Source organism: Psammomys obesus, unplaced genomic scaffold, assembly GCF_907164565.1.
Source record: "Psammomys obesus unplaced genomic scaffold, mPsaObe1.curated_primary_1811, whole genome shotgun sequence".
In the NCBI taxonomy this organism is placed as follows: Eukaryota; Metazoa; Chordata; class Mammalia; order Rodentia; family Muridae; genus Psammomys; species Psammomys obesus.
The window spans coordinates 28,760,942-28,784,986 of NW_026585895.1; the positions used below are offsets into that span (position 1 = coordinate 28,760,942).

Genomic DNA, 24,045 nt, shown 5'->3' on the forward strand with positions numbered 1-24,045 from the left:
AATGCATCTGTGAAGGAGAAAAAAAAAATCCAAAATGTAAGATATTTGACAATGTTACAGAAAAAAATTATGGAGGTCTACAAACAGGCAGTACCTACTTTCATATTATGAAATATTTTTTTTTTTTGCAAAATATGTATCATATAGCTAGCAACTACAAAGGCAGGTGAAAAGAAACATTTCAGCCTACATCTGAATATTGTAAATAACTGTCAAGGATGCTCAAAAAAGACAAAACCACAGCACCCCAGCTGCAGAATAACTTTTAAGTAATGGTTTAAGTTTCCACAAAACATTGATAAAAACTTATCAAAGCAATTCAAAACTATAGTATGCTGACAAGTAAATTTAGGCAGAGATTTAAGGTAATTACTCAAATTACACAAAAATTTTAAGTGAGCTTTTGTATCAGTATGAAGATCACTGAATTAGAAGAGAATTCTGCTTGAGTTATGCAGAGAACTGCACCAATTCGCTTTGTAATTGCATTTCAATTCTAACTGAAAGTCATGTACTCAGGGAAAACATTCTTGTACAGTTCACAAAAACACAGTCACAGATAGTTCCTGCTTTCTTCAATGTCAACGTGAGTAGAATAAAGTGATTTAATTAGGCTCTAGGCTTTATTAATTAGTTTCATAAGATTAGTATTAAAAGCGCACATTAACTTTGAAGCCAAAAATATTTTTATTAAAGTGAATTTCATGCAACAAATACACTGTTTATTGAAGTTATTCAAAGGAAACAAACCACCAACTAATGAAAACTACATTAAGCCTTTTAAAGTACATGTTATTTTAGACTGATAAGGCTCACTGTAGTTACATTGCCTCTGAGCAGCAATCTTCTTTAGGGGATTGTTAATTTCAGAAAGCAATAGAATTTCTGCCATGTATAACATGTGTCATAAGCTGAGGTCTCATTCATTTTCCGAGAGCACAGGAAAGAGACCAGGATGGGACTTGTCTCTCTGGCCCATGAACAGATGATTTGTCTTCACTTAACACTCAGCTTCACACAAAGAGGAGAGAGCTAGAAAGAGTTATCAGGACTGGAGCTAAATGTAAAGAATAAACTAAAAATATTCAAGAAACAAGGTATTTACTTCTCAGACTTCTTAGAATTTAGCAGAATAAATACATCACACTTCATATAAATTAGCTTCTCAATTACACAGGGCTCTTGGGCAGTGAACAGGGTCTCACAACTAGCAGTCCAGCTAGGAGGCATGCTCTTCCTGCGGTTTCTGGGCCACAGAAAGCTGAAGATAGCTTTGACTGGAGCCCAACACAAAATCATACACATACTTCAAATATTTTGAGGAGTTTTTTGTGTGTTTAATTTTCTAAATCAATTATATCATTCTCCAGTTAGAACTTTGTGGATTATCACATCAAAACTCAGTTGTGTGCTGTTCTAGCATGAGTATTATAGACAACAACATAAGTTTTCACAGTGTCAAATGACTGAACATATCTGTGATAGATTGTATGCTGGGAATAAAATCAAGTTTGACTAATGACTGTACCCATACAATTACATAAACAAGTATTAAAGTTTATATGGAGACATACATATAGAATAACAACAACAACAATAATAATAATAAACCAGAGAGTCAAAGGAGCCATATCCAAAAGGACTGAAGCAGGAGTTATCATGCTATATGACTTCAAATAAATCTCAAGGTGGTAGCAATCAAAACAGCATGGTATTGGTTTAAAATTACCCACAGACAAATGGCAGAATGGAGAGCTTAAGAGTGCACTGTTAAATCCGCTGCCAGCAGGTTTCAAAAACAGAACAAACAAAGTAGGGAAGGCACAGCTCATCCAAAAAGTGTTGGTGGGAAACTGGGAATCACACACAGGACAGGGAAGCTAGAACCCCAGCCCATCTCCATGTTTTAGAAGTCAACTCAAGATTGATTACAAATTTAAGAGTAAAACTGATAAGTACAAACACACCAGAAGAAAATAATAATAAACCAACAAACAAACAAATAGAACTGTGTCAACATGTTGGAAAGAGCAATTATTTCCTGGACAGAACCACAAAGGCACAGAAAACAAAAGTGACAATAAAGAAAACAATAAACAACTTAAAACCTCTGCATAGCAAAGGAAAATCAGCAGCAGACATCAAGTAATTATCTGCAAAATATACATTAGGTGAGAAGCTGATATTCAAAATATACAAAGAACTTAAAAAACTCAACGCAAGGAACTAACAACCTAATTTAAAAATGGATGATAGACTTACATGAACATTTACCAAGAATCATAAAAATATTTTAAAAAATTCAACATCGTTGCTCATCAGAAAAATGCAAATCAAAATCATGGGACATTAACTCAGTCTAGTAAGTATGACTGTTATCAAAAAGACTAAAGAAAAAAAAAAAGGCAGGAAAAAGTATGGAGAAAAGATAGCTCCCACACAGTTTGGCGGGAATGGAAGTTAGTATATTCATTATAGAAGATAAAAAATTCAAAACACAGCCACCGTATATACAGCGATCTTAATCCTGTGTAAGTACCATCAATCTGCTAAAGAGACATCCACTCTCTACATTCATTGCAGCCCTATTCACATAGTCACAAAATGGGAAGAAAAAAAAAACTATTAATATCAACTGAGTATATAGATACAGTCATACAATTAAGCAATAAAGAAAATGAAATCTGTGATTGTCAACATGTTTAGAACAAGAGATCAGTATTTTAAGTGTAAGAAGACAGGCAAAGAAAGGCACTTAGATTACTTTTTGTTGATACAGGTATCCAGAATATTCATCTCATTGAAGATGGTAGCACAACAGTGGTTTCAAGAGGTGGTGGAGAGTAGGAGGAAGAGGACATGTTCAAGTAAGCACTGCCCTGCATTGGGGTGTGATGATTATGGAGGATAACGTACTGTAATACACTGATTAATGTAAATTTAAAAGCTAGAAGCAATATAAATGCTTCACTTTGAAAACATAACTGTTTGATATTAATAATTTTATCCTGAGAAGAAGAGGGAGGGTGAGATTGGGAGGGGATGGGGAAGGGGGCTACAGCTGGGATACAAAGTGAATGAACTCTAATTAATAAATATAAAATAAAATTTTAAAATAATTTTATCCTGATTTTAATGTTACATTATCAATACATATGTTAATGCATTGTATAAGTATATACACTGTTTTCCATAGCAATGAATAAATTTACTCTAAGCTTAAAGATGGCTAACGTGTTTTTAAATGTTTCATATATTTTTAAATACTTTGCAGTTATGGTGGTTTGAATGAGAATTGCTCCCATAGGCTCATATATTCATATATTTGAATGTCAAGTTCGGAGTTGATGGACTGTCTAAGAAGAATTAGGAGGTGTGGCCTTATGGAAAGTGTGTCCCTGGGGATGGGCTTTGATGTTCACAAAGCCCATGACAGCAACACCACCACCACCACCATCTGCTTGCTGGCTGTAGCTCAGGATGTAATCTTCAGCTACTTCTCCTGTACCACACCTGCCTAGATCCCTGTCATGATCACAATGGACTAATCCTCTGAAGCTAAGGAATTTCCCAATTAAATGCTTCCTTTTGTAAGAGTTGCCTTGGTCATCGTGTCTCTTCACAGCAGCAGAACAGAGACTAAGACAATATATTTTTTTAACTTTTTTATTTTTTATTAATTACACTTTATTCATTTTGTATCCCCCCATAAGCCCCTTCCTCCTCCCCTCCCAATCCCACCCTCCCTCCCCTTTCTGCATGCATGCCACTCCCCAAGTCCACTGAGAGGGGAGGTTCTCCTCTCCTTTCTGATCTTAGTCTATCAGTTCTCATCAAAAGTGGCTGCATTGTCCTCTTCTGTGGCCTGGTAAGGCTGCTCCCCCCTCAGGGGGAGGTGATTAAAGAGCAGGCCAATCAGATTATGTCAGAGGCAGTCCCTCTTTCCATTACTAGGTAACCCACTTGGACACTGACCTGCCATGGTCTACATCTGTGAAGGGGTTCTAGGTTATCTCCATGAATAGTCCTTGGTTGGAGTATGAGTCTCTGGGCAGTTCCCTGTGTTCAAATTTTCTTGTTCTGTTGCTCTCCTTGTGGAGTTCCTGTCCTCTCCAGCTCTTACTATTTCCCACTTCTTACATAAAATTCCATTCACTCTGCCCGACAGTTGGCCATCAGGCTCAGCAATGTATTTTTTAATGGAATACTTCTTTTAACATTCTTCCCTAACACTGTGCAGGCCAGTGGAGGACACACAGAGACCCTTTTGTCCTGCTGCCATGCCACACAGTTCGGGCAGAGGAGGACACCCAGAGGCCTACCAGTCATGGGGCCAGCCTGCAGTGGGAGACACTACAATGTTCAAATATGTTGTGATCAGACAGGGGAGAAAGAGAAGTAGAAAAATTTGAGCATTATGAAGAACAGTCAAACCGAGAGGCCAGGGTGGAGGGAAACAGCTTGTTATAAGAAGCCAGTCCTGCCCCCTGAGGACATGGTGTAGCCCTAGCCCATCCTGCTAGTGAGTGTCATGTCTGGGTCTGTGGCCATGCAGCAGCAGGATCTGTGTCCATGTCCATGGCTCATATTACCATTAGAGACAGCAGCCTGAAACCACTTAGATGTCCAAGGACTGTGCAGAACTGGCCTGGCCCCTCACTGGCTGGCACACTCTGGAGAACTGGCCCACCTCTCACAGGCTGCAGTACTCAGGAGAGCAGGCCATGCACCTCACTTGGACAGCACAGGTAGAGATGGCCCTCATGCCAGGGGCACCACTGAGTTGGCCCAGAAGGCATAACCATGAGAGCTGGCCCCACCACTCATCTGCCGTGAGGTGGCACGGGCATAGAAGTGATGCCTTCTCTTCACTGTGGGGCAGAAGGACTGCTTCTCCTGGGGGGCATTATGAGAGCTGGCCTGCCTTTCACTGGCTTCAGCACTTGGGAGAGTTAGGCCTGTACGTACCCTGAGCAAGATAGCAGAGCTGACCATGATGGTGATGGCAAGGGTTGGTCAGCCCGGGAGGGTGTGAGAGCAGCCTTCACTGACCCAGCCTTCACTGGCTACAGCACTCAAGAAAATGAGCCCAACACCTCAATTGGTCAGCAAAAATGAGCTGGGTCTGGTGGCATGGAAGCAGGTTAGCAGGAGAGCAGGAGAGCTGACCCTGCCACTGCTGGCTGCAGCATTGGCTGAGCTAACCCAGGCACTGCTGCAGAGTTCACTCTACTAGTGTGGCTGCAGGAGATCTGGTGAGCTAACCAACCCAGCTCCAACCCAGGCCATGATCCAGAGCTTGGAGTTGCCCTGCCCAAATATCTACCTCATCTACGAACTGCTAGAGTATGTGAAAGGGCCAGTCCTGCAGATCCAAAGCTGCAGACTCTCCATCACCCAGGTCAACAACAAGATATCTGAGAGGAGTCCCAGTGAGGATCCAGTATTGATGGTGTAGTAGAAGCCAGAGGCCGTGAACCACACCAGTGACTCACTGCAAAAGGACAAAAGGGTATACTGTTTGACACACCAGATGTTTTCTGTGTCTTGTTGTGTGTGTGTGTGTGTGTGAGTACGCGCGTGTGTGCATGTGTGTGTGTCTTTGTTTTGTTTTGTTTTTTTGTTTTTTTTGGGGGGTGTTACAAGTGAAGAGGGTGGACATGAAGGGACGGGGAGATGAGTGGGATTGGGGTGCTTGATATGAAACTCACAATGAATCAACAAAAAGTTAAAAAAGAAAATTCTTCACAGTAATATAAGAATAAAGACTTGATGAGACTGGGCTCAGAGTCTGTATAAAACCGTTCCCTGTCTGCTTCTCTTACGTAATACATTTCCTGTATTCTCCTAGTCCTTATTTTGCAAACACCTCTTGAATGTTTTGGTCCTGGTATTAAGTCTTCCTTTCTTGATGACTCCCACTAGCCCTCTGTGCTGTAAAGCTGGAGTTTGTGCCTTCCCTTACACTTGTATGCTTATTTTGTTTATGAAACAATTCCTTGGAATGCTGCCATTCACAACAACCCCCACCCCCAAATCAGGTGCTCTTGATTCATTAGCCTAATACATATACCCATTTTAAAATTTTTTGGTTTTGAATTGCCATTTGTTTCCGTACGTATTTTATAATTTTTAATTTTCACTTCTTTAAATACATTTTGTCAGGGCAGGGTATGTGCCATGGCACGCTCCCTTCCATCACCAGTCTTGTCCTTGCCATATGTTGGCCCCAGTGAACTGAATTCACATCATCAGGCTTGGCAGCATGCACTTTGGTTCTTAAGCCATCTCACCTACCCTTATAGGACAATTTTCAAAACTAAGGGAGAAATGTATGGGCACAAAAGTTTGGTACATCAAGAGAATTAATGATCTCAACAATTTCACACTCACCCATAGACATGTCATTCGGGGGTACTTCCTACGTTGATGCATGTGCTATAAGATAAATAATTATAAAGGCAATGTTAATCAAATATACATAATCAAGAGAATGCTGAACACTGAAGGAGATATCTGTAAAATTTGGCTAATTTATGATATACTGCAAGGTTTTTGAAACATGAATACCTACTTCAGAATGTTTAATATATAAAGGCCTGAAATTCTATGTTTTACAATCCTAGAATAGTTTCTTAGTATTATTATGGTGAGAGTTACCACGGTTTCAGTATTCTTTTTACTAGTGAAATTTGTATCATTTTGAGGCCCTTTTCACAATTATTTTCTGGATGAAAAAAAAAAGCCATGTAGAATTTAAGGTGATAATTTTTCTTTTCAAAGAATAAATAATTCAGGAATGACAGGAGTGCATTCACATAACAGAGGCATAAGATTCCGCAGTATCCCTCAGGATAAACCCGGAAAAACAAGGACATAAAATAATACTAATACGTAGTATTTATTGGAAAGATTCAAATTAAAAAATAGATGAGTGAATTATAAAACAAACACAGTAAACTCTTCCTTTGAATTGAATACTCCCTAAATAAATGAAGGGAAGAAGTTAGAAAAGCCAGGATTAAGCAAACATAGTAAGAAGAAAACAATACTGTGTGAGCACTAGTGCACAAAATCACAAGTAAAGACATTTCAAAAGTCTGGAAGTACCTCCCCACAAATTACCTATTAAGTGTAAAGGGGAAGATTTACCTTTCAGTGAAGAAACTTGGCCAGAGACTTTCTTATCTAATTGTCAAGGACAACCGCATTAAGAATCGGACAGATACACAGTATGTATTTAAGAAGTACTCAGCATCTCTCTCCATGTGCATGCCAAAATGCATGAACTGAACTGAATATTAAGAAACAAAAAGCAAACACAACTGAAGGGACTTTGTACAAAATGTGTCTCAACTTTGCAAACACCAAAGTAATCAAAAGACTGTAAAAGTGTTTCAGATTGACAATACCCAGCAGGACATCAAAGCAGATGCTGAGGCTCATAGACAAACTTTGGGCAGAGTGCAGGGAATCTTATGAAAGAAGGGAGAGATAGAAAGACCTGGAAGGGACAGGAGCTCACAAGGAGACCAACAGAACCAAAAAGTATGGGCAAAGGGGTCTTCTCTGAGACTGATACTCTAACCAAGGACCATGCATGGAGATAACTAGAATTCCTGCACTGATGTAGCCCATGGCAGCTCAGTCTCCAAGTGGGTTCCCTAGTAAGGGCAACAGGGCTGTCTCTGTCAGGAACTCAGTGGTTGGCTCTTTGATCACCTCCCTCTGAGGGGGGAGTAGCCTTACCAGGCCACAGAGGAGGACAATGCAGCCAGTCCTGTTGAGACCTGATAGGCTAGGGTCAGATGTAAGGGGAGTAGGACCTCCCCTAACAGTAGACTTGGGGAGGGTCATGGGAAGAGATGAGGGAGGGTAGGATTGGGAGGAAATGAAGGTGGGGGCTACAGCTGGGATACCAAGTGAATAAACTGTAATTAATATAAAAATAAAATATTAACTAAAATAAATAAATTTTAAAGTTTGAGATTAAAACAAATTTAAAACAAGAGAAACAAAGGCATCTACAATTGAAGCTGTACACTGTGAGAAAAAAGTACCACAATGATGCAAATGTGTCTTAATTTTCATAATTGGGCTTTGATTGTGTGTAGAAAATTACCTTACTCTTAGAAAATAGACAAAAAAAACTTTCATATAGACAAAAAAGTGTGTCTGTCTCTATACATACAACAAGAGAGAAAGCATAAAGCTAAGGGCATAGGTCAACAACTGAGTATAGCAAAGGAACTCAGTGTTCAACTACAGTTATTAGAAGTTTTAAAATAACTGTAAGATTAGACTGTAAAATGCTGTCCTCTGGATATATCACGGTTGTAGTCACCTGAACAAGACAAGCACAGGATCAAGCCTGTTAAATATCGCAACGCAGAGGTGAAAAGAGCTCCTTAGACTAGCTGAGAACCCATTAGCATTTAACAGCTGCTAGGCTAGAAAGTCTCACTTTTCTTTGGAGGTGGCCACTGGTAGATTACCCATTTTCAGGGTGGTGACCTCATACCCAGAGGACTGTGAAAAGGAACTAATTAGATTCAGTGTGTTACAAGGAAAAAAAAAATAGGAGGAGAAACAAGAGGAGAAGGAAGCTGGAAAAGAAAATACATAAAGTTGGGAGGGAGTTATGAGTCCAGAGAATCCTAGAGGAACTAGAATGGGAGAATAAGAGTGCATGTCATGAAGACACCTGATATGCATATATGAAATATGCAAAACAAATAAATCAAATAAACAAATATAAACAACCATGGAGCTGGTGAGATGACTAAATGATTAAAAACCTGAAGACTTGAGTTTGATGCCTAGAACTACACCATGAAGATAACCAAGTAAGTCCTGCAAATAATCCTCTAATGGCAACATACTTGCCAGAGCCTATGCATTTGTATGTGTACAAATGAATAAAGAAATAGATGTAATTTTTAAAATCATAACATTAGGCTAAAGTTTTGTCAGTGACTTGAACAATAAGAAAACTCTTCGTTTTGTACATTATACACTGAAGTATAATTATATATTTTAAAGATTTTTATATTACATACTTGTGTGTCTATGAGGGGGTGTGTGCACATGAAAGGAGAAAGTCAATGCATTTTTGTTTTCAGATGATATAATAGTATACATAGGTGACCTGAAAATTTTTATCAGAACACTCCTACAACTGATAAACAATTTCAGCAAAGGAGCTGGATACAAAATTAACTCACAAAATTCAATAGCCCACATACATACAAGTGACAAATAGTCTGAGAAATAAATTAGAGAAACATCAGTACCCTCACATTATATAAACTATCTTGGGATAGCTTTTACCAAGGAATGAAAGACTTGTATGATAGAAAATTGAAATCATTGAAAAAAAAAATTGGAGAAGACATCAAAAGATAGAAAGTTCTCCCAGGCTCATGGGTCTATCGGATTAACATAGTAGAAAATGACCATCCTAAACAAAAAGCAATCTACAGATTCAATGCAATCACCATCAAAATCACAACCCAATTCATCACAGAACTTGAAAAGGCAATTTTTTACTACATATGGAAACAGGACAGCGAAAACTATCCTGAATAATAAAAGAACTGCTAGAGAAATGGCAATCCCCAACTTCAATATGTACTTGTCTGTCAGCCTGTCTTTATATATACATGTATAGTTTGTTTGTTTGTTTGTTTGTTTGTTTGTTTTACAGATCTTGAAAGAGTAATCCCTCAACTTCATAGATGTCCTCTGAAAGACTCCACCAACCAGGGGATCAAAGCAGATGTTGAGACTCACAACCAAACTTTGGGCAGAATACAGGGAATCTCATAGAAAAGTAAAAGGATGAAAGGACCTGGGGGTGGGGAGGGAGACAAGAGTTCCACAAGGAGACCAACAAAGCCAACAAATCTGGACCAAGGGAGGCCTGCAGAGACTGATGCGCCAACCAAGGACCATGCATAAAGAGGACTTAGACCCCCCTGCTCAGATGTAGCCAATAGGTAGCTCAGTCTCCATGTATGTCACCTAGTAAGGGAATAGGGGAAGTCTCTGACATGGACTCTGTTGCTTGCTCATTGATCACTTCCCCCTGGATGGGCAGCCTTGCCAGGCTTCAGAGGAAGAGGATGCAGGCAGTCCTGATGAGACTTGCTGTGTCGGGGTCAGTTACTAGGGGAGGAGGGCTTCCCATTTCTGAGGACTAGGAGAAGAGAATGGGAGGAGAAGGAGGAAGGGTAGAACTGAAAGCAGATTATGATCTGGATATAAAGTGAATAAATTATTAAAAATTTAAAAAAAAGAAAAAGAAAATACCCAGGATAGCTAAAACAATTCTGTACAATAAAATGTATCACCATCCCTGACTTCAAGCTGTACTACAGAGCAATAGTAATAAAACTGCATGGTGTTGGCATTAAAACAGGGAATTTGATCAATGGAATTGAGTCAAAGACCCAGAAATAAACCTAAATAGGTACAGATACTTGATATTTGACAAATGGTGCTCATCTAACTGGAGGTCTACATGTAGAAGAATTCAAATAAATCCATATTTATCACCCTGCAAAAAATTCAAGGCCAAATGGATCAAAAACCTCAACATAAAACCAAATACACTAAATCTAAAAGAAGAGAAAGTGGAGAAGAGCCTTGAATGCATTGGCACAGTATGCGAATTTCCAAACAGAACACCAACAGCTCAGGCACTAAGATCAACAATTAATAAATGGGACCTCATGAAACAGAAAAGCTTCTGCAAGACAAAGGACACTGTCAATAGGACAAAACAGTAGCCTACAAAACAGGAAAATATCTTCACTAACTCTACATCTGACAGAGAGCTAATATACAAAATGTATAAAGAACTCAAGAAATTAGACACCAACAAGGCAAATAACCCAATGAAAAATGGGATACAGAGCGAAATAGATAATTCTCAACAGAGAAATCTCAAATGGCCAAGTAGCACTTAAAGAAATGCTCAACATCCTTAGTTATCTGGGAAATGCACAACTCTGAAAGTCCATCTTACACCTGTCAAAATGGCTCAGCTCAAAAACTCAAGGGACAGCATATGCTGGTGAGCATGTGGAACACTCTTCCATCGCTGGTGAGAGTGCAAACTTATACAACCACTGTGGAATCTAGAGGTTTCTCAGAAAATTGGGAATAAATCCACCCTAAGACCAGACAGAAGGCTGAACTCGGGGAGTTTTGTGGAAGAGTGAGAAGGATTGAGGGAGAGGAGGTATCAAACACACCATAGAAGATCTCCAGAGTAAACCTGGTCCATGGGGGCTCACAGAGACTGAACCACCAACCAATGAGCATGCGTGGGCCTAGACCCCCTACATATATGTAGCAGATATGCAGCTTAGTCATCATGTGGATCCCCTGACAATAGGAGTAGGGGATGTCTCTGACTCTGTTGCCTGAATTTGGATTTTTTTTTCCTACTAGCTGGACTGCCTTGTCTGGCCTCAGTGGGATGGTTCTGCTGTGAGTTGAGGAGCTAGGATGGGTTGATACCTCTTGGAGATTTCTCCTCCTCTGAGAAGAAAGAGAGGAGGAAACAGAAGGAGGGGGCATGAGAGTAGGACTGAGAGTAGAAAAAAGAGGGGGATGAGATCAGGCTGTAGAGTGAAGAAAGAAAGAAAGAAAGAAAGAAAGAAAGAAAGAAAGAAAGAAAGTAAGAAAGAAAGAAAGAAAGAAAGAAAGAAAGAAAGAAAGAAAGAAAGAAAGAAAGAAAGAAAGAAAGAAAGAAAGAAAGAAAGAAAGAAAGAAAGAGAAAGAAAGAAATGGAAAGAAAGAAAGAAAAAAAGGAAAGAAAAGAAAAAGAAAGAAGAAAGAAAAAGAAAGAAAGCCAGAAATGCACACTGGAAAAAAGACATCATCTTTAACAAATGGTGCTGGTCAAACTTGATGGCTTCATGTAGAAGAATTCAAATAGAGCCATACTTATCACTCTGCACAAAACTCACCTCCAAATGGGTCAAAGACCTCAACATAAAACCAGATACACTAAATCTAAAAGAAGAGAAAGCGGGAAACAGCCTCCAATTCATTGGCACAGGAAAAGACCTTAACATCATTGCTACAGACATTAAGATCAACAATTATAAAATAAACTTCATGAAACTGAGAAGTTTCTGGATTGCAAAGGACATAGTCATTTTGATATAACGACAGTCTACAGAATGGGAAAAGATTTTTACCGACTACACATGCAATGGAGCAATCATTATACAAAATATATCTTGAGAAACAAAATCAAATGACCCAAATTTTAAAAAAAAATGTAGTACAAATCTAAACAGAATTTTCAACAGAGGAAACTCCAATGGCTGAGAAATACTTAAAGAAATGTTCAACATACTTTGCCATCATGGAAATGCAAATAAAACTACTTTGATTTTTATTTTACACCTGTCAGAATGTCTACTATTAACAAGAGACAGCTCATTCTGGCAAGGATGTGGTATCAGCAGAACACTCATCCATTGCTGGTGGGAGTGCAAACTCATACATCCACTATGGAAATCAGTGTGGTGCTTCCTAGGGAAGATGAGAATTGATCTATCTCAAGATACAACCATACCGTTTGTGATGAATAGTTTTGTGTCAACTTGACAAGCTAAATTATTCTGAGATGATGGAACCTCAATTAACCAAATGCCTCCGTAAGATCAGTTTGTAGGCAGCCCTGTAAGGCATTTTCTTAATTAGTGATTGATGGGAGAAGACACAGCCAATTGTTGGTAGTGCATTCCCTGGGCTGGTGGTCCTGGATTCTATAAGAAAGCAGGCTGTGCAATCCATGAGGAACAAGCCAGTAAGTAGCACTTCTCTATGGCCTCTGCATGCGCTCATGTCTCCAGGAACCTACCTTCCATAAGTTCATGCCCTCACTACTTTGGATGATGAACTGTTACATGGAACTTGGTGTTAAATAAATCATTCAGTCTCCAAATTGCTTTGATCATTAAGTAAGACACCATTGTTAGGCATATACCCAAAAGATACTTCATTTTACCACAGAGACACTTGCTTAGCAATATTCATTGCCGCTCTGTTCATAACAGCCAAATATTGGAAACATCCTAGATGCTTCTTAACAGAGGACAAAGAAAATGTGGTGCATTTACAGTAAAAAAAAAAAAAAAAGAGGATTCATGAAGTTTACAGGCAATGGAGAAAAGTAGAAAAAAAAATCATCCTTAGTGAGGTATCCCAGACTCAGAAAGACAAATATGATCATGATCAGTGCCTTGTTCAATGATCATCAGAGATGCTTCTTCCAGTAGCAGAAGGGAACAAATACAGAAACCCACAGCAAAATTACACAGAGCGTGAGAGACCTTAGAACATTCAGCCATCAATGAGATGTTTCCATCAAACCCCTCCCATCAGAGTTATGGAACCCTGTGGAAGAGGAGGTGTGTAAGAACCAGAGGAAATGAAGGACACTAAGAAAACAAGATCACAGGGCCTTATAAAAGCTCATATGAACACAGAGACTGAAGCAACATGCACAGGGCCTGCACAGTTCACACCAGGTCCTCTGTGCTTACCCTATGCATTCCAGTTTAATTTCATGAGATCTATTTAGTGTCTTTATGAGATTCCTGAGCTGTGCAAACAAATGCGTCTCTGGCTCTTGGGCCCTCTTTTGGGCTCTTTTCCTTTAGTTGGTCTGTCTTGTCTAACTTCAATGTGGTAATCATTTGTTTATCTTATGTTTTATTTTATTTTATTTAAGAAAGAACACAAAACAACATCTAAATAAACAAATAAACACATAAATGAAGGAATGTGAACCTTGCCACCTGGGTAAAGGGTAATGATGGAACTGTCATTTAGGCCTGCTCTTAGAGGGGAAAATGAGTTTTCTTCAGTGAAGTGAAACGGGATACGTAAACCACTCCAGGACAGAGCTCACATTTGGAAATAACTGACCAACAAATAATGGGATGCGCATGTTTTTGTGTGTGTGCTTTAATTGGTAACTTGTGATGACTAACTTTATACTTAACATTCAGACTTACTATGCTTGAGAGTCCAAAGAGCAAAAATGCCTCTGACACGTATGCCTCCAGCGTGATGTACAGGCTGTGTCCTAGCAGCACACTTCTATTTTTTTCCACCAGATACTGAAGACATTCTTAAATTGACTGATGTTGTAAAATTTGCTGTTCTAGCAAGATAATAGGTCATAAGACTAGATGCTATGTCTGCTTTTAAAAATCAAACTTGCTTTATTCTGCTCAAGGGCTAGAACAACCGCCAAAAATATATAATAAATTAGACCCTGTCTATACATAGACAAAATACTTATAATTTTATGGTTTTTTGACCTTATAAGCTTTAGGCTAATAAAACTCAAGGCTGCATTTTGGGAACATTGATGACTCAATTATCTGGGGCCAGTATTTATTAAAGCCTATTCTTGTTGAAATGTATTCATGGCCATAAGAATCTCTGATCAACCCCTAGACCCAAAACAGCTGACTAGTGTTTGTTTCGTTTTGTTTTGGGTGATGTTTACTTCATTTTCTAGGTTTGGGTCACTGTGTTGTCCCACTGGGTTTTAGTTTGTTTTCTGAGAAAGAACTTAAATTTGGGTAACTGGAAAGAGGATAGGATCTGGATAAACTTGGGGGAGGGGAAGGATATGATCAAAATATATTGTCTTGTCTAACTTCAATGTGGTAATCATTTGTTTATCTTATGTTTTATTTTATTTTATTTAAAAAAGAACACAAAACAACATCTAAATAAACAAATAAACACATAAATGAAGGAATGTGAACCTTGCCACCTGGGTAAAGGGTAACGATGGAACTGTCATTTAGGCCTGCTCTTAGAGGGGAAAATGAGTTTTCTTCAGTGAAGTAAAACGGGATACGTAAACCCGTATAAATATAAAACTGTTTTAAATTATAAAAATATTAAAAATAATATATAAAAATATACTTAGAGATATACATGCCTCTTCCTCCTATCTGTACACTATTACTTAAATATAATTTTTATATTCTTTTTTAAAGTTTTATTTATTATTTATTCACTTTGTATACTGGCTGTAACCCCATCCCTTGTCTCCTCTCAGTCCTACCCACCCTCCCTCTTCTTCTCCTATGCCACTCCCCTAGTCCACTGATAGGGGAGGTCCTACTCCCCTTCTATCTGACCCTAGACTATCAGGTCTCATCAGGACTGATTGCATTTTCTTCTTAAAGACTCTTTAAGAAGAGTATTCGTGAGTCTATGAGTGAATATGTGTATAATCCTTTTAAGGCACAAAAATGGACAGGCTCTGCCCCCAGACTAGTCTAATGGCTGTTTCCAGCCCCTTGCAATAAAGACTGTCAAGCTCTAGCCTACACACACACAGGTGTGCACACAAACAAACACATACACACACAGACAAAGGCCAAGGTCATGCCACAAATTCCCACCAATCCCAGGCTACCCTTAAAAACCTTCCATGCTTGCCTCCTGCTCAGGTCTTTGCTGTTTCTTCTCCAAGCAGAAGCAGCCCCCTCTTGTGTCTTCTCCAATAAATCTCATGAATGAGGTTTGTTGTGTGGTGTGATCTTGTGGTATTTCTTAATTCCGAGCTACTGAGATACCTTTCCCTTCAGAGTTGTAACACTTGTACTAGGGAAACCTTTCCTTTCAGATGTGCAACACTTAAAATGGGCACATGAATGCAAGTATGTCTTGAGAGGAGAGAGGTGACAGATCCCTCCAGAGCTAGACCTACAGATGGTCGTCATCTGACTTGGGCACTGAGAACTGAACTAAGGTCGTCTGCATAAGCAAAGCCATCCTCTGGCCCAAATTATATATTCCTAAGTTAAAAATTTATATATAACATTTGCTTTATCAGCACATATGTTAACACTGGAATGATAAAGAGGATTTTGAAGTGACTCCTACACAAAAACAAAATGGAAATTTGCAAAGCAACTATACTTTTTCAAGTCTATGAACTATGTGAATAGAAAAAGGTAAAATACTTTTAAAACATTTTTCAAAATCTATTATAGAAAAAAAATTGCAAATCAAGAGAAGAGTTGTCCATCCAGGTACAAGAGGCATAGAGAACATCAAATAAAAAAGACTAAAAAAAGAAATGATCCATAATATAGTTAAAATGCTAAACATACAGACTACACAAAGGGCCCTAAAATCCCAAGTCACATATAAAAGCAAGACCATCACAATAATGTTTTCTTTGAAACATTCAAGGTCAGAGGAGCTTGAAGCAAAGTGGTCATCAAGTTCTGAAAGAACACAGATGGTAATCCAGAATAACCTACCTTTCCAAACTACATCATAATCGCATGAGACTTAAAAACTTCCCATGATAAAGATGGGCAAAAGGAATTTAAGGCCTCCAAGGTGTCTCAGGAAAGAACACTGAAAGAAATACTTTAGAGTGAAGACAAGGATAAGCATATCCGAGAGACTATAAAGGAAAAAATTTTATGCTAGAACAGCAGTTTTGCAAAACAGAACTAGAAAGCAAACATGACAGAATCATCAAAAACAGTAGCAACTAAAATAAATCTATCAAAATAACTTTCAGAATTAATGGTCTCACATTCCCAAAAACAAGGCACAAGCTGGTCAAATGATTTTTTTAAACTGAATTTTTCTTATTGTCTACGAGATACATACTTCATCTCAGAGGAAAGACACTACCTACCATGAAAAGATGTGGGAAAGTATTCCACCCAATAGGACCAGGAAACAGGAGTGAAGCTATGCTAATAGCTGACTAAATAAACTTCAACTCAAAAGTCATCAGAAGAGAACCTTAAAAACGCTCACCATCCTCAGGGGTACCTAATTTCACAAATACGGCTAGGGATTAGCTGAAGATTAACTACAGTATACTAATGATGGTGACTTCAGTGTCTCATTTTCAACAACATACAGATCCAGGCAAAAAAAATCTCAAAGAAATACTGAAAATAAATGGTGGAAAAAAGATTAAATGAGTCTAGCTGATAGCTACAGAATATTATACTCAAGCATTACGGAATATAACTCTTCCCTGTAGTCTGTGGAAGTTTCTCAAATTAGAGCAGATTTTGACACAAAAGAAAATCTCAATGATTTAAGAAAATGGACATAAGCCTAGTATTTTATCTTATCCCAGTATAATAAAGCTTGAAATCAATTCAAAACAAGAGAATTCAGAAAATACAAAAACTGATTTACTTTAAACAGCACACTATTAGACAAAAAAACAGATTATAAAGAATTAATAAATGAAAAGGAAAAAGCAGCACACCAAAAGCCATATGACCCGATGAAGGCAGTTGTAAAAGGAAAGTTATAGCCCAAAGTGCCCACATTTTAAAAAATTAGAAGGAACTCCACTTAGTAACACATTAGCAGAAGATGTAACCCTAATCCTAACTCTACCCCTATCTCATATTCTCAATCTACTTTAACCCTAACCCTAGACAACAATTTCATCTAAGCCTAACTTTAACACTAACTCTGGCCACAACCTAGTTTATCTGTAGCCTAACCATAATCATAGCCATAACTCTAAAATCAAAGAACTGATATATATACAATTCATGTTTAAAAATCAGCAGTTTCCATATATAGCAATGAGAAATTCACTGAGAAATAAATCAGAAAACAATCTAATTAACAATGGATCAATAGAGTTTTAACAATAATAAAACACCTGGAGGTAATAGGAGCTCCACAAGAAGAAACAGAGCCAACTAACCAGGGGCAAAAGGGGCTTGCTGAGACTTTGGCATCATCCAAGGACCATGCACAAATTGGACCTAAGACCCCTTCAATAGATGTAGCAGATGGGCAGCTTAGGCTTCATGTGGGTCCTCTAGTAAGGGAAGTAGGGACTGCATCAGACATGGACTCACTTGCCAGCTTTTAGAGCACTTTCCCCTAGGGGTACTACCTTGCCAGGTCACAGGGGAAAAGGACTTGCTCAGTCCTGATGCAACTTGATGAGCTGGGGTGGATGGGAAAGAAAGCTCTGCTTTTCTGAGGAAAGGGGGAGAGGAGGGGGAAGGAGGGATGATGGGACCAGGAGGGGAGGAGGTATAGGCCTACAACAAAGATGTAAACTGAATAAAAAAATAAGCAAAAAAAAAAAAAAAAAAAAGAACAAATATTAAATCTCACTGTGTCCTATTTCCAGTCAAACCTCTCTGCATACTCACACATTCATACGTTATTATTTAGCTGGATAGCCTGAAAAACTGAATTTTATGTGTTAATTCACTTACCACCTTGGTGAGTAGAAAGTAGGCTTACTACTTTAATACCACACTTGGAAATAGCATTTTTTTTCACTGATCAGGGACTGGGGAAATGGATCAGCGGCTAGGATTTGCTGCCCAAGCATGATGAGCTAAGTGTGTACACTTATTAAAAGTTGCATGGGGTTACACACGGCTCTTGTCTTAGTGCTGGGGACCAGAGAAAGGACAAGCCTACGGGTTCAATGGCCGGTCAGCCAAAACTGTAAAAGTCAGTGAGAGAGTCTGCCTCAAAGAATTAAGTGGATTAGTGATTGGAAAAGACATTCAGATATCAACCTGGGGCTTCTACCTGCATGGGTATCCTGACCTGTCACTCACAATGGTGGTCAGTGGCTCCTCACGGCAACTGAACATGTAAAATGTGGCTCCTCCAATTTGGCAACTGATCACTAAATTTCCGTAATTCAAATTGAAATTCACTAGCCACAAACAGCTGGTGGCTGTCACATTAGACAGCACAGCCTCTTGATTTTTACTGTTATCAGAGTCATCTAGCATTTCTTGAAACAGAGTGAGCGTTGACCTTTGGATCAAGTCCCTTTCACTGAAGACTAAATATGAGACAGTGAAGAACTTGAAGTCTTACGAAGATACAGCGCAAGAATAGATGTTAATAAGTGGCTGGTGTGCTGACTTACATGTTTCGGGTTCTTTTGGAGAAGAGGAGTGAAATTCTCCATAAGGCAACAGGAATCTTTATGGGACCATCTTACCCAAGAAAGATGAACTAGCAAAGGACAGGACTGCTTGAGCTCTCTAATCTGCTTTCGAGGCAGATGGACACTTACTAATGTACAGTATTCTTTCATTTGTAGTGTCATGGTTCCTTGATATTCACAGTTTGGAAGAGAAAAAAATAATACATACCAATCTGACTAAATAGGTGAAGTACTTCTACAATAAAAAAAAAAAAAGCAAAACTCTGAAGAAAAGAAAATCAAGAAGAACATTAGCAATAGGAACACTTCCCATATTTGTTGATTGGAAGAATAAATGTTATGAAAATTACCATTCTATGCAAAGAAAATTATAGATTCAAAGCAATCCTAATTAAAAATCCCCATGTCATTCTTTACAGAAAAAAAAATTCTAAAATTCACATTAAAAACACAAAGTCTACGAGTAAACAAAGCAATCCTGAGCAACATGAATAATGCTGCAAGCATCATCATACTGACTTCAAGTTATACTGCAGAGCCACAATAAATAAAAGCAGCATGGTTCTGGCAAAAGAACAGACATGTAGATCAATGGAACAATATAAAGGATGTAGTTAAGCCCATGTAATAGCAGCCACTTGCTTTTTGACAAAGATGTTAAAAGTACACACTGAAAAAAAAAAAAAGACAGCATCTTTAACAAATGATATTTGGAAAACCGGTTATCCACAGGTAAAAGAATGCAACTGGATCCTTAGTTTTCAACCTCCACAAAATAAATCTCAAACAGATGAAAGGCTTCAGCACAAACCTAAAATTCAGGAAATGCTAGGAAAAAAGGGCAAGAGTAAAAAAACAAAGAAATTAGGTTCCCCCCCACACCCCATCCCTCCAAAAAACAACCTAGATAGTCACCCATTGAGGAATTGATAATGAAAATGTATATATACACCTACACACAGTAGAATGTTCCCTGAAAGGGAAATGAAATTTGTCACACTTGCAGATAAATGAATGAAACTAGAAAAATTATTTTCAGATATCCTAAGGCCAGATGCTACATATCCTTCTGGATATGTGAATTAAATGTGGAGGACCTATACAAGCCAGGAAACAAGAAAGAGGCCATGGCTTGAGGAGATAACAGCATTGGGATAGTAGAGCAAAGGCAATAGGAAGTAGAGAGGGTCATATTGTGAGCAGAAAAGTCCAAGCAAAGAGTAGAGTGGAGGGTTAGGAAAAACAAAATGAGAAAGATGGCTATCCAACTATGAAACCTTCAGCCAGGCCTGGTGGTGTACATCTTTGATGCCAGCTCTGGGGAAGCAAGAGTACACAGATGTCTATGTTTGAGCCCAGCCTGTCTACAGAGTGAATTCTGGAACAGCCAGAGCTACACAGAGAAACCCAGTCTCTAAAAACATCTATATGAATGAAAAGTCATATGCCAAACTACTATCTTGTTATCTAACTAAAAACAAGTATGAAGAGAGATAACCTGCAGAGGTGAATAAAGCTGCTAGTGTGGAAAACCTCTTTCTGAGTTGTTGACCAAGGAGCCCCCAAAAGTCTACAAAACAATGCAAGCTGCTCTTCTTGGATGCAGCCCAATGAAATGATATGACACTATTGCTGATGGTATAACATATCTCAATTAAAATTAAATTCAAGCTGAAACTGAACTAGAAACCTCCACCCAAATGTTTAGCTTTCATAGTGCCAGAAGGCACTAGCTAGGCTGCTTGGTTAGAAAAGACATTAATGGTCTTTCCCAGTTCTGAACCCAATGAGCTACAATACCAACCCACAAGAATAGTTGTGTCATGACTATAACGGTGGCATCAACCTTTCTGATTCGTATTTGAGGCCAGCTCCACGACAAAAGTACAAGCCTAGGTCTATAATGGGATTAAAACCCTAAGTTGGGGGAGGTGATGGTCACTAGGGTAGAATTTGTAATTATTTTTAGCTACAATATACCATCAAAATGTCTTAAATATTTGTGATTATAGACACAGGCAAATGTCATTCATAGCTTTAATCAGCGAAAATTCTCTCTGCAGTAAATGGTGATGAATTGTCATGACTCATGACTACTCAAGATGCTAAGAGTGAAGGATGACTGTTCAGCCCTAACAGGACACTTATATCACCTCTTCTAAGGCTTAGGGAACACTGAATAGAAAATCGAAGCTGGAAGATAGGAAGAAAGGCTATGAAATGCCTCATTTGTAGCAAGATACAGCCTTTCCAATCATGGACTCACAGCAGCTGTAATTACCTACACTGTGTTTGGCCAATAAAGTCCCTGTCAACAGTAAGTCATGGACAGTGTAGGAATTCCAGGAGCCCCATTATTCCTGATGAAATAGGAGCTACTGACAGATTCTGGGAGAGTCATCGCCTTCAGTTTTAGAACCATGGCTTGCCCACCAGGCTCCAATGGATATTCCCATACATATGATCTCACAGACAGCCTTAGTTAAACTCAGTAGGTCACAAAACAAAACAGACAGGAGTCTAGAAAGAGGATATATATAGGGAGAAGGGTTGGCGTGGATAGGAGATAAGAGAAGAACATAGTATAATCAAGACCAAGACCAAGAATAATCAAATGCATTGAGTACATGTATGAAATCGTTACAGAACAAATTAAATTATTAAAAAACATATATTACATTTAAAACTCTTTGGTGAGGGTATACATTTAATATGTATACTAAACATTTAAAATACACATGACTAAAAACAAATACACAATAGAGTTTAAGTTTTTAAATATACAGCGTAATAATATAGTCTGCAAGTTAATGTAATATTAAATAGTAAACAGGTATTAAAAAAAAATAAATGAAGCCAGACAGAAATTGAAGAAAAAGGACCATTATCAAAGAAATAATTTTTAAACATTATACAAATAGGCTATTTTTTTTTCTGGTATAATTGTTTTTCTAAGAGTTCCAAAGTTCTATTTTTTTTTATTTCAGGAAATATAAACATTTTTTAAATCACTGATAGTTTGTATAACAATATAATTTTACTATAAGTAATCTGTTTTTGCTTTTACAGAATAGATCATTATACTCCATATACTAAAAGATTTCCTTCTACTTTTCAATTGTGTGTGTGTGTGTGTGTGTGTGTGTGTGTGTGTGTGTGTGTGTAAGCGTATCTGTGTGCATGTGAATGCAGTTGGCAGTGGACTTCAGAATAGAGTTGGATTCCCCTGTAGCTGGAGTTATAGGTGGTTGTGAGCTACCTGAAATAGTGCTTAGAACCAGACTCTGGTCCTCTGTAGGAGCAGCAGCTGCTTTTAACCTCCAAGCACTTCTACAACCCCCATGTACATTCTTAAAGCTGGGTCTTTTACTTTACTGCGAATTTCCTTGTGTGGCTCTGTCACCATTCTTTAGTGTCGGACTGCATATCCATGTCACTCGCTAATACCCCACTGCTGTAACATACCATCAGTTATTCTGCTTTTGCACTGTTTATGCTATAAACACTTGCTTCAAAACCAGAATCCTGCAAAGGTTCTTGTGCACATGTCTCCTGACACAGCTCAAATGATTCTTTTGAATAAGAAAATGGCATTGCTGGGTTGTCTAGAAAGAGGCTTATGGCTCTTTGAACTGTATTTTATTAATGCTGATGCCCATAATTGTCCTATTTATACAGCTCCAAAACCAGGGTATAATTCACAACTACTGTAGCCCATGGTACTCACAAGACCCCACATTGGCCCCAGTTCTTCATGCTGTCACATCTGCTAAGATAGAAAGATAGATAGACAGACAGATAGATACACAGACAGACAGACAGACAGACAGACAGATAGATAGATAGATAGATAGATAGATAGATCCATTAATACACTTGATATGTTTAATAACCTTTTAATGCATTTTTCAGAAAACTGCAACCAAAGCCAACTGATGACTATTTTTAACGTTTTAGGGGAAAAGCGTGAGAAGAGCAGCTTTAGGAAAATAGTGATCATTTTTTGAAGATGTGGCACAATTTCTTCATTCTTTACAAAGCATCAATAAAGACCGTAAAAATCTGCAGAAAGAAATACCTGCAAACCAATGAGTATGTGGAGTCTTATAAATCAGAACATGAAAAAGGACATTTGATTACATCACAAAAGGTGCAAGGACAGGCAGGAAAGTAGATTCCTTTGAATAATGTAAAAAGCTGTACCAAGTCTTTTTCTAATTTATGGCAGCAGAGTGTCAGAATACCTCCCCAGTAATAGATATTTTTAAAGTGCCACTTAAATCAATGATCCGTTTCAATATTCAATTCATTTCAACCTTCCTTTCTTCCAAAATTCAATTTAGAGTCCTACAAATTCTTGCATATTTTACAACTTTCCCAGTCTGTAGATTCCATATTGTGAATTATTAAACTATGGAAATTAATACGAATATCCTATTTAAGTTCACAATAAACTCTTTTTGAGGCTTAATCAGTTTTCCCCAGCAGATCACCATTTCACTGACAAACATCAAGCTATATCTATCTCCCTTTACCGCAGACCGCATTTTCTTTACTGGTTGATGAGAATGTCATGTGAGACAAAGCCTAAACCTTACTGAAGTAAAGATATATGAACTCTTTGTGCTTCTCCTCATATTTAAGTCCTGTCATTGTGTCAGAGAATAAAATTAGATTAACTCAGAATGATTTACTTTTTTATGCCATGTTGGTTGTTATCCCACTTTTTCTTCTCTTTGAAGTGTATGGAAATCAATTGTCTCTTTGATTTATTCCTCTATTTTCCTAGATATCAAAGTGAACTGATTAATCTATAACTTCTAGTCATCACTAATATGTCATACCCCTTTTTCCTTCCCTCCCTTCCTGAATTTGTCCTTCACATAGCCTAAACTAACTTACTTGTGTACTTTCTATTGTAAATTTGAATGGATTTGATTCCACAATAACTTCGATGGTAAACATAACACATCAGGGCCTCTGGTGCATGGAAATGTGTCAAACCCCATGTCCATGTGTCAAACTACAGCCACTAGTGTAGGATTCCCCAGCCAGTCTGTACGCCACAG

General features: G+C 38.2%; 1 protein-coding gene across 1 annotated transcript in view; it reads right to left on the reverse strand.

Annotated features, from left to right (window-relative positions):
- Window positions 1-24,045, reverse strand: part of Galnt13 (polypeptide N-acetylgalactosaminyltransferase 13) — a 614,394-nt gene that overhangs the window by 564,806 nt on the left and 25,543 nt on the right. The window lies entirely within an intron of this gene.